This window comes from Erinaceus europaeus, chromosome 4, assembly GCF_950295315.1.
Source record: "Erinaceus europaeus chromosome 4, mEriEur2.1, whole genome shotgun sequence".
Classification (NCBI taxonomy): domain Eukaryota; kingdom Metazoa; phylum Chordata; class Mammalia; order Eulipotyphla; family Erinaceidae; genus Erinaceus; species Erinaceus europaeus.
Genome location: NC_080165.1, coordinates 129,651,564 through 129,664,627, shown reverse-complemented (window position 1 = coordinate 129,664,627; position 13,064 = coordinate 129,651,564). Strand labels below are relative to the sequence as shown.

The following is a 13,064-nucleotide window of genomic DNA, read 5'->3' as shown; positions in this document are numbered from 1 at the left end:
CTAGGTCTCCAGCTTTGGTTTGAGGATGACCTTGGTGCCTCTATACAGCTTTTCTCATCATATCGACCCATTAAGAGTTCCTTAGCGAGACATTTTGCTTTAGGGCACCTAGATGGCAAGTTGTTGTTGGGAACTTGAAATCCTCTTCTTTATATATAGTGAATATGATTCTCTGCGGATTTTAAGACACTTAAGCTCCAACAGAAGGCACTGTTAGTTTTAACAATTTTTCTTGAAGTTGTTTTTCTTTCAGTTTAAACAACATTGTGTAAAAAAATGAAGGGATTTCTATTTTTCCTTACTAATAGGTGTTTCTTTACGATTTTCTCCTGTTTATATCCCTAATTATATAGTTCTTTAAACAATTCCAACACATAGTAATCACACATATTTATCTCACTGTTCCTCTTTTTTCTATGTTTCTTTGTCTATTCATTTGGAAACTTCATTAAGGTTTAATTTTAGCTTCTTCCTTATTTTCACTCTGACAATATGAAACCTCCTGACTGACTATAACTTAATATGTCAAGTATTTTTGTTGAATGCCTCTCATTTTAAGATGTTTAAAATGAAATTCATGATTTTCTCTTCAAGTCTCCACCAAGATTGGTTAACAAGCTACTTAACCAGTGACTAAGTGAATGAGTGAGTGAGTGAGTGAGTGAGTGAGTGAGTGAGTGACTGACTGACTGACTGACTGACTGACTGACTGACTGACTGACTGACTGATTGGAACAACTACAGACACCTAGACCAAATTCAGAGCTCTGTGTCTCAGAGAACTGCATTTATGCAAGCCAAGGTCTTCATGTTGTCCTTTTATTGTTTCTATTCTTCCTAAATATCTCTTGATTCTATTATCTTTCCTTCTCCCCCCCTCCATTTCATTTAGAGACAGAGAAACAAAGAGGCAGAGGCAGAGAGACCACAGCACTGAAACTTGTTTAAATGTAGTGAGGCCTGGGCTCAAAACTGGGTCACACATATGGCAATATAGCACATTACCAAGGTGAGCAATTTTATGCCGGCCTTTTGTTTCATCTATATCTTTACAGCTTCTTACTTCATTTCTTCCCTGAATCTTTAAACTTCTTTCTTTCTGTAACAGAGACACTTTTTTCCTCCGATTTATTCTCTTGCGTTTTTTTCTTTACCAGAGCACTGCTCAGCTATGGCTTATGGTAGTGCTGGAGATTGAGCCTAGTTTTGTCAGAGCCTCAGCCATTTTGTATTTTCCATAACCTCCGCCATTTTGTATTTTCCATAATTATGCTATCTCCTCAGCCTTGGAGGCACTTTTCCTGAAGGAAGAGAGAATCAGCCATAAAGACTATAGTTAGAGGCTGCTGTTTCCAGGCTTGCTTTACCTTTTAACCCGAGGTCAGAAATTGTTATCATAGAAGCTTCTATTGATGATTTGGTCTTGCAAGACGAAGTGGAACTTCTCTGTGAGAAATCATTGTTCTGGAGGGGCTGATCTGTGGTTTGCCAAATAGAACACACACACCACTATAAAAAAGGACCTGGTTCAGAAGGGGCTGAGCTGTGGTTTGCCAAGCAAAACACACAGACACACACACACACACACACATCACTATGAAAAAGGACCTGGTTTCAAGACCCTGGTACCTTCCTGAAGGAGGAAAGCTTCATAAGGGATGAAGCAATATTGCAGGTGTTTCTTTCTCTCTCCTTCTCTATTTTCCCCCTTCCTTCTCCATTTCTCTCCTATCAAAGAAAAGAAAATTGACACTGGGAGTGGTGGATTCATTGAGCAGGTACTGAGCCTTAGCAATAACCCTGGAGAAAAAATAATAATAATTGCACTACAACTCTTCATGGAACTGACTTAGACTTTATCAAAGATGCTTAGCAAATTATAACTCTTTCTACTCAATGGTCCTCCTGACACCTCTCTTTCAGAGGTTATGGACTTGCATTATAGACTGAAATCATTTCCTAGGCATTTCAGCTTCTCTTTCTGTATCTTCCAGAAGCACCACCATCAATAAATATATTGCATTTCTTAATTTTTGTTGTTGTTTTTTAAATTTATTTATACACTTTTATTTTATTATAGATTTAATAATGATGGATAAGTTTGTGTGATAAGAGGAGTACAATTCCATACAATTCCCACCACCAGTGTTCCACATCCCATAACCTCTATTGGAAGCCTCCCTTTTCTTTATCCTTCTGGGAATATGGACCAAAGATCTTTATGGGGTGCAGAAGGTGGAAGATCTGTGTCTGTAGTTGATACTCCACTGTATGTGGGTGTTGACAGGTCGATCCATACCCCCAGCCTGTTTCTATTTTTCCCTAGTGAGGTAGGGCTCTGGGAGGTGGGATTCCAGGACACACTGGAGAGGTTTTCTGCCCAAGTAAGTCAGGTTGATGTCATGGTAGCATCTGCAACTTAGTGGTAGAAAAGCATTAAGATATAAAGCAGAACAAATTGTTTAATAATCAGGAACCTAAAGGTAAGAAAATAGCAGATGAGATTTGGGGTCTTCATGTTGAAAGAAGCTAGGCAGTCCATTTTACATATATTCCAAGGGGGCCATGACTTTACTAATTTTTGCCTGAGCCCAACAGCTAACACGTATGTAAGATAAAAATATTGTGTGGGAAGATTGTGTCAGAATTGGGAAAAGGACTAGAATGCTGGATCAGGGCAGAGAGTAGTTTTCAAATATGGGGAAAGTATATAAATACCAATAACTGTAAACTCCATCGACCTGGCCTAGGGCCCATGTCTATTCATATGTATTACAGAAGCCTGTGTCACTTCTAACACCCTACTGACATTCATTTCCTAGTAGATCTGAACTAATGTAATCCGAGTTTGTGCTACTGTCCATTCTTATTCCTCTCCAAATCTCATGATGCAGTTAAGAGTATTTTTCTGTCTCTTTGTCATTCTTTGGTGAAAATCTTTGATTCATTTCCCACTTTCCTTATGCCTGTGACCAAAATAAAGTATATAAACCCTTGCCAATTCATACTCAATTTCTCACTCCAACCTCATTTTTCAAGAAACTCCATGAAGTTTTCTTTTGGTTTCTTCAGAGCTTTCTTCTTTTCCTGTATGTAGACTCTTCTAAGGACCACTTAAACATTTCCTTTTTGTATAGAAAAGGAAATGGGGGCCAGGTGGTGGTGCATCACAGTGCACAAGGACCTGAGTTCAAGTCCCTAGTTCCCGCCTGCAAGGGGGCAACTTCACTGGTGGCGAAGCAGGACTGTGGGTGTCTCTCTCTTTCCCTCTCTATCTCCCCCTCCCTTCTCAATTTCTCTCTGTCTCTATCCAATAAATAAAAATAACAAAAAAGGGAAGTCCTGTCTGATATCATGCAGTATATCATGTACTTTTGTTTTATACTATAACATGATCTATGACTTTGCATTATAAAAAATTTATTGAAAGTACTTTGATTTGAAGTCAACTCCCTGGAGCTGGGCGGTGGTCCACATATTATAATGCACAAAGACCTGGATTGGAGCCCCCGTCCATACCTAAAGGGGGAAGCACTTTGTGAGTGGTGAAGTAGCCCTGCAGGCATTCTCTGTCTCTCATCCCCTAAACATACCTCTAGATATCTGACTGCCCTGTCTCTATCCAATAAGTAAATAAAGACAATAAAAACATTTACTTAAAAAATAACAAGGAAGGGAGTCGGGCAGTAGAGCAGCGGGTTAAGCACATGTGGCACAAAGCGCAAGGACCGGCGTAAGGATCCGGAATCGAGCCCCCAGTTCCCCACCTGCAGGGAAGTCGCTTCACAGGCGGTGAAGCAGGTCTGCAGGTGTCTATCTTTCTCTCCCCCTCTCTGTCTTCCCCTCCTCTCTCCATATCTCTCTGTCCTACCCAACAATAGCGACATCAATAACAACAACAATAATAGCTACAACAATAAAAAAAAGACAACAAAAGGAAAAATTTTTTTTTAATTTCTGAAAAAGGAAAAAAAAAAGAAAAAATAAGGTAATCTACGCCCTCAAATGATAGAATTGAATAATAATAGAATCTAGGTTTTTCTGGTTTGTTTTTTTGCTAATCAGTACCTTCACAATATATGAAAGAACCGTTGTTATGTATTAGCTACTCCGAGCTTTCATAACATAAAAGAATTGATGAAAATATTTGGATAATCATCCTCATTCTAACACCTACTTATTAAAAATTATTTTAATATTTATTAGTATTTTTAAGTTTTTCTTTATTATTTATTGGGCAGTTAGTGGCTTGTAGTACAGTTGTTGGCACCCGAGTGCCATTTCTCATCACAGAAAGTAAGGCGTCTGCAAAACCCTCACCCACAAATTATGTCCATTATTCTGTATCAGGACCTGAAAGCCCGACCCTCACCCTTCTTCTGTCCTCCTTCCCCCAAATCCTTTGAATGCAGTGCATTCAACCAGTCCAAGGTTTTACTTTATATTTCCCCTTTCTATTCTTGTTTCTTAAATTATATTTCTTAAGTTTCCCCTCCTGCAGGAGGGGCCCAGGAGCTTTAACCTGGATCCTGGTTCATGGTAATGTGTGCACACTAATGGGTAGAACCACCAACTGTCCCCTGCTCTAAAATTGTTTGACAGTATCTGTAGATTTATAGATTATGGCATGAAGAGAAAATAAAACAAGTTAACTTCTGGACATTATGAATGAATTTTCTTTTCTAAATGGTCCTGAATACCATTTGAATATGATAGCAATGACATTTATTCAACCCAGATGCCCAATGACAGTAGCTAAGAAATTTGTGATTATATACACAATGAATACTACTCAGATGTTAAAAATTTATGAGGTCATATACTTTGCCTCATCTTAGAACTTGAAGGAACTATGTTAAGTTGAGATAGACCAAAAAGAGAGGCATGATCTGACTTATAGGTGGGACTTAGGAAACAAGAGCAGAAAGGAGAAACACAAAGAGAAACTAGCAGCAAAGCAAAGGACTCTGGGAAAGGAGCAGGAGGGAGGCAGCTGGAGGGCATTTGAGGCCCTGGTGCATGATGGTGGAAAAACACCTAAGCTGTAATTTGAATCACCTTCAGCTGAGCAGTTATCATTTAGGTATTGCCACTCTTATTTCTTCTAAATTATTCTGCATTTAATACCAATAGTCTTGTCTCTCAATTTTGATACTGAAACTAACAAAAATACTTTAAATAAAAGGTGCGCTGTTAAACCACAAATGAGTTAAGGTGATATGCATAACCCAATAAATTTATGGCACTAGAGTTAGTATCATTATTCTGCAATTTTGTAGATTTCAGGGTAAATATCATTTTCTGTAGCAGAAAATAATCTTTGTACTATAAGAAATTTAGTAATAAAAACACTGAGCAAGTTATTTAATTTATAAATAATGAATGTTTGCAGGTATTAGCTTTGGAATCACAGAAATCAAGATTTGCATACTGATTCTAACAGATTTTTATAATGCTGAAAATTACATGATATTTCATTAGAATATATATATATATATATATATATTTATATATATATATATTTCTCATATATAAATGAGAATATTGTTCATATATAAATGAGAATATTGTTCATATATAAATGAGAATATTGTTCATATATAAATGAGAATATTGTTCATGAGACATCCATGAAGATTAGAAGAAAAAAAGAAGTTACTTATAGGGAGTCGGGCAGTAGGTAGTGCAAAGGTCTAAGCACATGTGGCAAAAAGTGCAAGGACCGGCATAAGGATCCCAGTTCAAGCCCTCGGCTCTCCACCTACAGGGGAGTCGCTTCACAAGAGGTGAAGTAGGTCTGTAGGTGTCTATCTTTCTCTCACCCTTTCAGTCTTCCCCTCCTCTCTCCATTTCTCTCTGTCCTATCCAACAATGATGACAACAATAATAATTACAACAATAAAGCAACAAAGACAACAAAAGGGAATAAATAAATTTTAAAAAAAGAAGTTACTTATAATGTCTGAAATAGAGTAAGCAAAAAAGCAAAAGTGAACAATGAAACATAAAATGTTCAATATGCGGAGTATATAAAATCAAGTAAAGGGAAGTCACTGCAAACTTTCAAAGTTCAGACAAAACCTTGTATTCATAGAAGCTGTGAAGAAAGCAGTACAAATAAGTAGTTGAAAGCGTCCCTATTCTTTATCTCTCTCTGGAAGTATAGACCAAATTTCCCCATGGGATGCAAAAGATGGAAGGTCTGACTTTTGTAATTGCTTCTCCACTGAACATGGACATTAACAGATGGATCCATACTCCCAGCCTGTTTCTATCTTTCCCTAGGGCTCCAGAGAAGTGAGGCTCCAGGACACATTGATGAGGATGTCTGTCCAGGGAGGTCAGAATGGCATCATAGTAGCACCTGCAAGTTGGTGGCTGAAAAGCGGTATGATATAAAGCAAATTGTTCAATAAATAGGCACCCAAATCTGGGAAAAGGGCAAATTAAACTAGGGGTCTTCATATGAGAAGAAGCTGGGAAGTCTTCTTTCCCCCCCCCTTTTAATTTCTTTTTAAAAATTTTTTTATTTATTTAAAAAAGGAGACATTAAAACACCGTAGGATAAGAGGGGTACAACTCCACACAATTCCCACCACCAAATCTCCGTATCCCATCCCCTCCCCTGATAGCTTTACTTTATCCCTCTGGGAGTATGGATCCAAGGTCACTGTGGGATGCAGAAGGTAGAAGGTCTGGCTTCTGTAACTGCTTCCCCATTGAACACGGGCATTGACTGGTCAATCCATACCTAGGAAGTCTTTTTATTTTATTTTATTTTATTTTATTTTATTTTATTTTATTTATTTATTCCCTTTTGTTGCCCTTGTTTTATTGTTGTAGTTATTATTGTTGTTGTCGTCATTGTTGGATAGGACAGAAAGAAATGGAGAGAGGAGGGGAAGACAGAGAGGAGGAGAGAAAGACACCTGCAGACCTGCTTCACCGCCCGTGAAGCGACTCCCCTGCAGGTGGGGAGCCCGGGTTCGAACCAGAATCCTTATGCCGGTCCTTGTGCTTTGCGCCACCTGAACTTAACCCGCTGCGCTACAGCCTGACTCCCCTGGGAAGTCTTTTTAAGGTATATTAGTCTATGTGAATTTTGTACAACATATACGTTAAGGAAATGATAGGAAAAGAGGTATGCAGTGACCAAAGTAATGAAGAATTTCAAGAATCATTTTTAAACTCTAACAAAAAAAAAAATTAAAATTCTAGAGTTGAAAGTGTATGTATTTAAAAGATTATTTGAGGAGCCAAACATTGGCACACCTGGTTAAGAACACACATCACAGAACACAGGACCCATGTTCAAGCCCCCAGTCTCCACCTGCAAGGGGAAGCTTTACTAGCAGTTTCCTTCTCTCTTTTTTTAAGTTTTTAATATTTATTTATTTATTCCCTTTTGTTACACTTATTGTTTCATTGTTGCAGTATTATTGTCGTTGTCATTGTTGGATAGGACAGAGAGAAATGGAGAGAGGAGGGAAAGACAGAGGAGGGCAAGAAAGATAGACACCTGCAGACTTGCTTCTCCACTTGTGAAGCGACTCCCCTGCAGGTGGGGAGCCGGGGGCTCGAACCGGGATCCTTATGCCAGTCATTGCACTTTGTGCCACTTGCGCTTAACTCGCTGCGCTACAGCCTGATTCCCACAGTTTCCATCTCTATTTCACTCTGTCTTAACCCAAAATAAATGAATAAAATTTAAAATAATAATAGTAATAAAATAAAAGATAACTTGATTAATATTACATTGTACTCTGAAAAATACTGAATGTAAAAGTATACCAGTAAGATAGTCATGAGTAGCAAACACTGAATCAATAAACTATATTAAATTACATAAATGCTATTAAAGTTTCAGAGATAGAAATTGACAAATAGTATTTGAAGGTATAATGAGCATGTTTTTCCTACTTGAAAAAAGAAAACACATAGATTCTTTAAGTTTGGTAAACTTCATGCAGAGTAAATAAAAAGAAAAATAGTTTTTACATGGTAAGAGGGAATAAAAACAATATTAACAGGATGGAAAACTACTGGATATTTGTTTTTCTACAAAGATAAAAAGAATAATATTAGAAGAATGAAGATATCTAGTAGGGTACATGCCTGACCAGGTTCACACTCCAGCATCACAAGCTCTACTGCTAAGATTTTTCTCCTCAGGGGCCAGGTAGTGGTGCACCTAGTTGAGGGCACATGTTACAATGCATAAGGACCCAGATTCAAGTCCTCGGTCCCCACCTGCAGGTCTCTCTCTGTCTCTCTTCCTCTCCACCCTCCCCCCCCACCCTTCCCTCTTGATTTCTGCCTGTCTTTATCCAATAAATCAATAAAGATAATTTAAAAATTTTAATAAAGATTTCTCTCCTCTGTTTTTCTCTTCATATATACAAAATAAAACAAATAAAAAAGCAGGCCCATGAACAGTGAGATCATGTGTGCTTAAGACTCTGGTGCTAATAATAATTAATGATAATTATTGTAATACTAGAAGCCAAAGGAAAAGATGCATTATTTACAGACAAAAAAACATGTAGGAGAGTAAATTCTAGAGGAAAAAAGTAATAATTGAAGTCAAAAGATAGATCAACTAACAGCCTAGAAAGGAAAACTAGTTGTCAACATAGGTTTCTGTATCTAATGAAATAGTTCTAAACAAAAAGCAAAAAAAGCTCATTTTAGACACATAAAATTTGACAAAGCTTGTTATCAGCATATTTAAGAAATATTTGAGTGAAACAAAAAAAAATCACCCAGTGAAAATATAAACAGTAAAAAGAATAAGTACTGAATGAAAAATATAGAAACATTTAAAGTGTGAATTTTTCTCATTACTTTAAAAGACAAAGAACTGTTTAAATCAAATATACGGTATAAAAATATGCAAGAGAAAACACTTCTTTGATAATAACAAGAAAATGCAGCTAATCTACAAAAAAAAAAAAAGGAAGGAAAGGAAAGAAACATATTAAGCTTGTTAGAAATCTCATGTAACAAGGTAACCAACTGAACAGAATTTCAAAGTGTGACAAGTCCCTCTGGAAAGAGATTGGAAACATTAACTTTCATTTTTGGCACAACACAGGAGGAAGAGGTGACTGCCAAAAAAATATATGGAAGAATAAATCAGCTGAAACTTTTAACAATTCCCTAAAGGCCAATTGTGAACAGTTAAGAATGATTTAGAATTTCAGATAGAGGGCTAATCCAAATTTTTTTTTCCCGTGGGCATATCTTTACGTGGTACTTACAAAGAAAATTCTAGGCAGGGTAAGAAACTGGGGAGAGTGAACTCCTTCAATGAGAGGCAGTGATAAGCTGCCACTGAGGTACAGATTCAAAGCGCTGCTGCTTTTGTGCACCTACAAGAAGAAAGAGGGAAAGAAAAAAAAAAAAACCTAGTAAAATCCTTGCTACAGCAGCTCAAACACAGATGTTGAGAGGTCATAGGAACCTTTGGGGTGGGGAGGCAAAGGAAGAATGCTTTGAGGAAAAACAGAAACAAACAACAAGAATTTGGTTTATGTGACAAAGGAACAAAGAATCCTAGTTCAAGACTATAGACTGATACAATAGTCTGCTTTCAGTAGGAAAGAGAAAGAAAACTATGCCGCCCAAAACTCCCCAAAGGTATATAAGATATAGTGTGACTGCCACTGGAATACTGACAAGGCCCCATTCCCAAAGTCCAGGCAGACAGGTTCAGCCTAAGATAAAGTTCAGACAAAAAAAGGCAAATACAAGAATTGCTCAAATCATATAAATGAGGAAAAATATTGAGATAAATGATCAGTTTCCCTAGCATCCATAATAATGAGTTAACAGGCCATTGCTGGGAATATCTGAAACCCAAAGCGTAATGAAACTTCACTCTACATTTATAAGGGGAAAAAGATCTGTTTAAAAAAGTTCTTTGTGCAATTATATAATATCTAAAATTTTGGGGGTGGGCTGCCAGAATGAAAAACAGGAAAGAGCCAATATTGCTGTTGAGATACGAAGGTCATCAGTCTGAAGACTCAGAAATGAACCAATTCCCTTATGACCATGTGGAGGGAATTGTTAAGTAATTGTTAACAACAGAAAATCTGCACAAGCAATAATATTACTTTTTTAAAAATAAGATATGAAATATGTACCTATGGAGACTAAAACTTTTTAATTATATAAAAAAAAAAAACTATTAGGGCAGCTGGACAATTAGCCCTGTGGGTTAAGCGCAAGTGGCGCCAAGCGCAAGGACCAGCTTAAGGATTCCAGTTCTAGACCCTGGCTCCCCACCTGCAGGTTGTCGTTTCACAGGCGGTGAAGCAGGTCTGCAGGTGTCTATCTTTTTCTCCCATTCCTCTCTCCATTTCTCTCTGTCCTATCCAACAACAATGACATCAGTGACAAGAATAATAATAACCACAGCAACAATAAAACAACAAGGGCAACAAAAGGAGAAAAAAAATAGACTACAGGAGCAGTGCATTTGTGGTGCAGGCAATGAGCTCCAGCAATAAACCCGGAGGCAGAAAAAAAAAGACTATTTGAATTCATAATGACTGAATATTTATTATGAACATTTATTATTGATAATAGAGAAAACATTGAATAGAGGCAGGGTGGTGATGCACCTGGCTGAGCGCACATGTTACAATGCACAAGAAATTGGGTTAGAGCACCCAGTCCCTATGTCCATGAGAAAAGCTTTGTGGGTGGTGATGCAGTGTTGCAGGTACCCCTCTGTCTCTCTTCTATCACCCATTTCCCTCTCAATTTCTGGCTGTCTCTATCCAATAAATAAATAAAGATAACACAAAAAATAGGAAAGGTAAATAAAGTTTAATAAAACCTTGCAACATCTTGCAAATAAGCAATTGTGGGGGCAGGCGGTAGTGCAGCGGGTTAAGCGCACGTGGCACAAAGCACAAGGACCAGCTCCCCACCTGCAGTGGAGTCGCTTCACAGGCGGTGAAACAGGTCTGCAGGTCTCTTTCTCTCCTCCGCTCTCTGTCTTCCCCTCCTCTCTCCATTTCTCTCTGTCTTACCCTACAATGAACGACATCAACAAAAATAATAATCACAGCAAAGCTACAACAAGGGCAACAAAAGGGGGGAAAATGGCCTCCAGGAACAGTGGGTTCATGGTGCAGGCACAGAGCCCCAGCAATAACCCTGGAGGCAAAAAAAAAAAAAAAAACAATTGTATTAATTTACCTGTCAAGCTGTTCAATTAGAAAAAAATATATAAAAATTATAATTAGTTACATTTTGTATGAGCATGAACATATATGTTGCAAAGAAAACAAAATAAAAAATGAATCAGGGGGTTGAGTGGTGGCACATCTAGTTGAGCACACATGTTACAATGCACAAGGATCCAGGTTCAAGCCCCTGGTCCCCACCTGCTGAGGGAAATCTTTGCAAGTGGTAAAGCAGGGCTGCAAGTGTCTTTCTTTCTCACTGCCTCTTTATCTCCCCCTTCCCTCTATTTCTCACTGTCTCTATTCAATAAATTAAAAAGGTAATATAAAAAATAATAAATAAATAAATCAGTAGGTTACTTTTATCATAATGGATTTGGCACATCAAGAGGAACCACTATGAAGACAAAAATGACCCTACTGAATAGGAGAGGCTATTCTTATACCAATGTAATCAAAATAAGTATAACAATACAAATATGAATGATACAGTATTAATAACCAAGATAGACATCACCTCCCCTGACAATAACTTGGATCCACCTGCATATCAGATTTCAGACTCAGAGGGAAAAAAAAACTATTATAGCTACAAGTCTTTGAAATATAAATAAAATATGCCTAGTAGCTATCTGTAAAATAAAGGACTCCCAAACATTTCATCTGCACTATTCCAGCCTTTAGGTCCATGACTGTTCAACAATTTGTTTGGCTTTGTATGTTAACTCTCTTTTCAGCCACCAGGTTCTAAATGCTAGCATGACGCCCACCAGACTTCCCTGGACAGACGACCCCACCAATATGTCCTGGAGTTCCACTTCCCCAGAGCCCCACCCTACTAGGGAAAGAGAGAGGCAGGCTGGGAGTATGAATTGACCAGTCAATGACCATGTTCAGCAGAAAAGCAATTACAGAAGCCAGACCTTCCACCTTCTGCAACCCACAATGACCCTGGGTCCATACTCCCAGAGGGATAAAGAATAGGAAAGCTATCAGAGGAGGGGATGGGATATGGAGATCTGGTGGTGGGAATTGTGTGGAGTTGTACCCCTCTTATCCTATTATTTTGTTAATATCTCCTTTTTTTAAATAAATAAAAAACACAAAAAATAAGAAAGAAAGAAAGAAAGAAAGAAAGAAAGAAAGAAAGAAAGAAAGAAAGATAACCAAGATAAATGAGTAACTCACAAAACTTCAACAACTAAAGCCTGCATCAAAAAATGGAGGTGTGGCCAACCAAGGAAGCAGTTCCACTGGTAGGCTATCAAAGTTGCACACTTCAGCTTTCTGGTTGGGCACCACCTGTACCAGGACGGTGCTCTGGCTTGTTTTCATCTCCTGTCTCATGTGAAACACAAATCTATTCTCCTTCCTCTCTCTTTCTGTGTGTCTCATACAGAAAAAATTAAAATTTCTTTTTTTAAGTGGTGAGATCTAAAGACAATTCACCAGAGAAGATATTCATATGGTCAATAAGGATATGAGAAAAGGAGTCAGGTGATAGCTTAGCCAGTAGAGTATCTATTTTTCATGCCCAAGGACCCAGGTTTGAAGTTCTGGCCATTATGGAAGAGTGTCATGCCAAAGGGAAGCCTCACAAGTGGCACATGAGTGCTGTGGTGTCTCTTCTCATCTTTCTGTCCTTTATTTATTATCTGCAAACAAATACAATAAAATGCTGGTAGAAGATAAAGAGAAATTCAGAAGTTTTGATCTTTACTGATGATCAAATAAATGCAAATCAAGACAATAAGATAAAAACCTCATACCTGTGAAAATTTCATATATGAAAAATCAAAGAAACAAGTTTGTGGTAAGTATATGGTGAAAAAGGAACCCTAATACACTGTTAGTGGGTATATAAAT

General features: G+C 37.8%; 1 long non-coding RNA gene across 1 annotated transcript in view; it reads right to left on the bottom strand.

Annotated features, from left to right (window-relative positions):
- LOC132538319 (uncharacterized) overlaps nt 1-9,428 on the bottom strand; it is a 120,565-nt gene extending 111,137 nt beyond the window's left edge. Inside the window, exon 1 of the long non-coding RNA XR_009549713.1 lies at nt 9,261-9,428. This is a non-coding gene — a long non-coding RNA (uncharacterized LOC132538319). The remainder of the gene's footprint in view (nt 1-9,260) is intronic.
- Nucleotides 9,429-13,064: the final 3,636 nt, after the last annotated feature.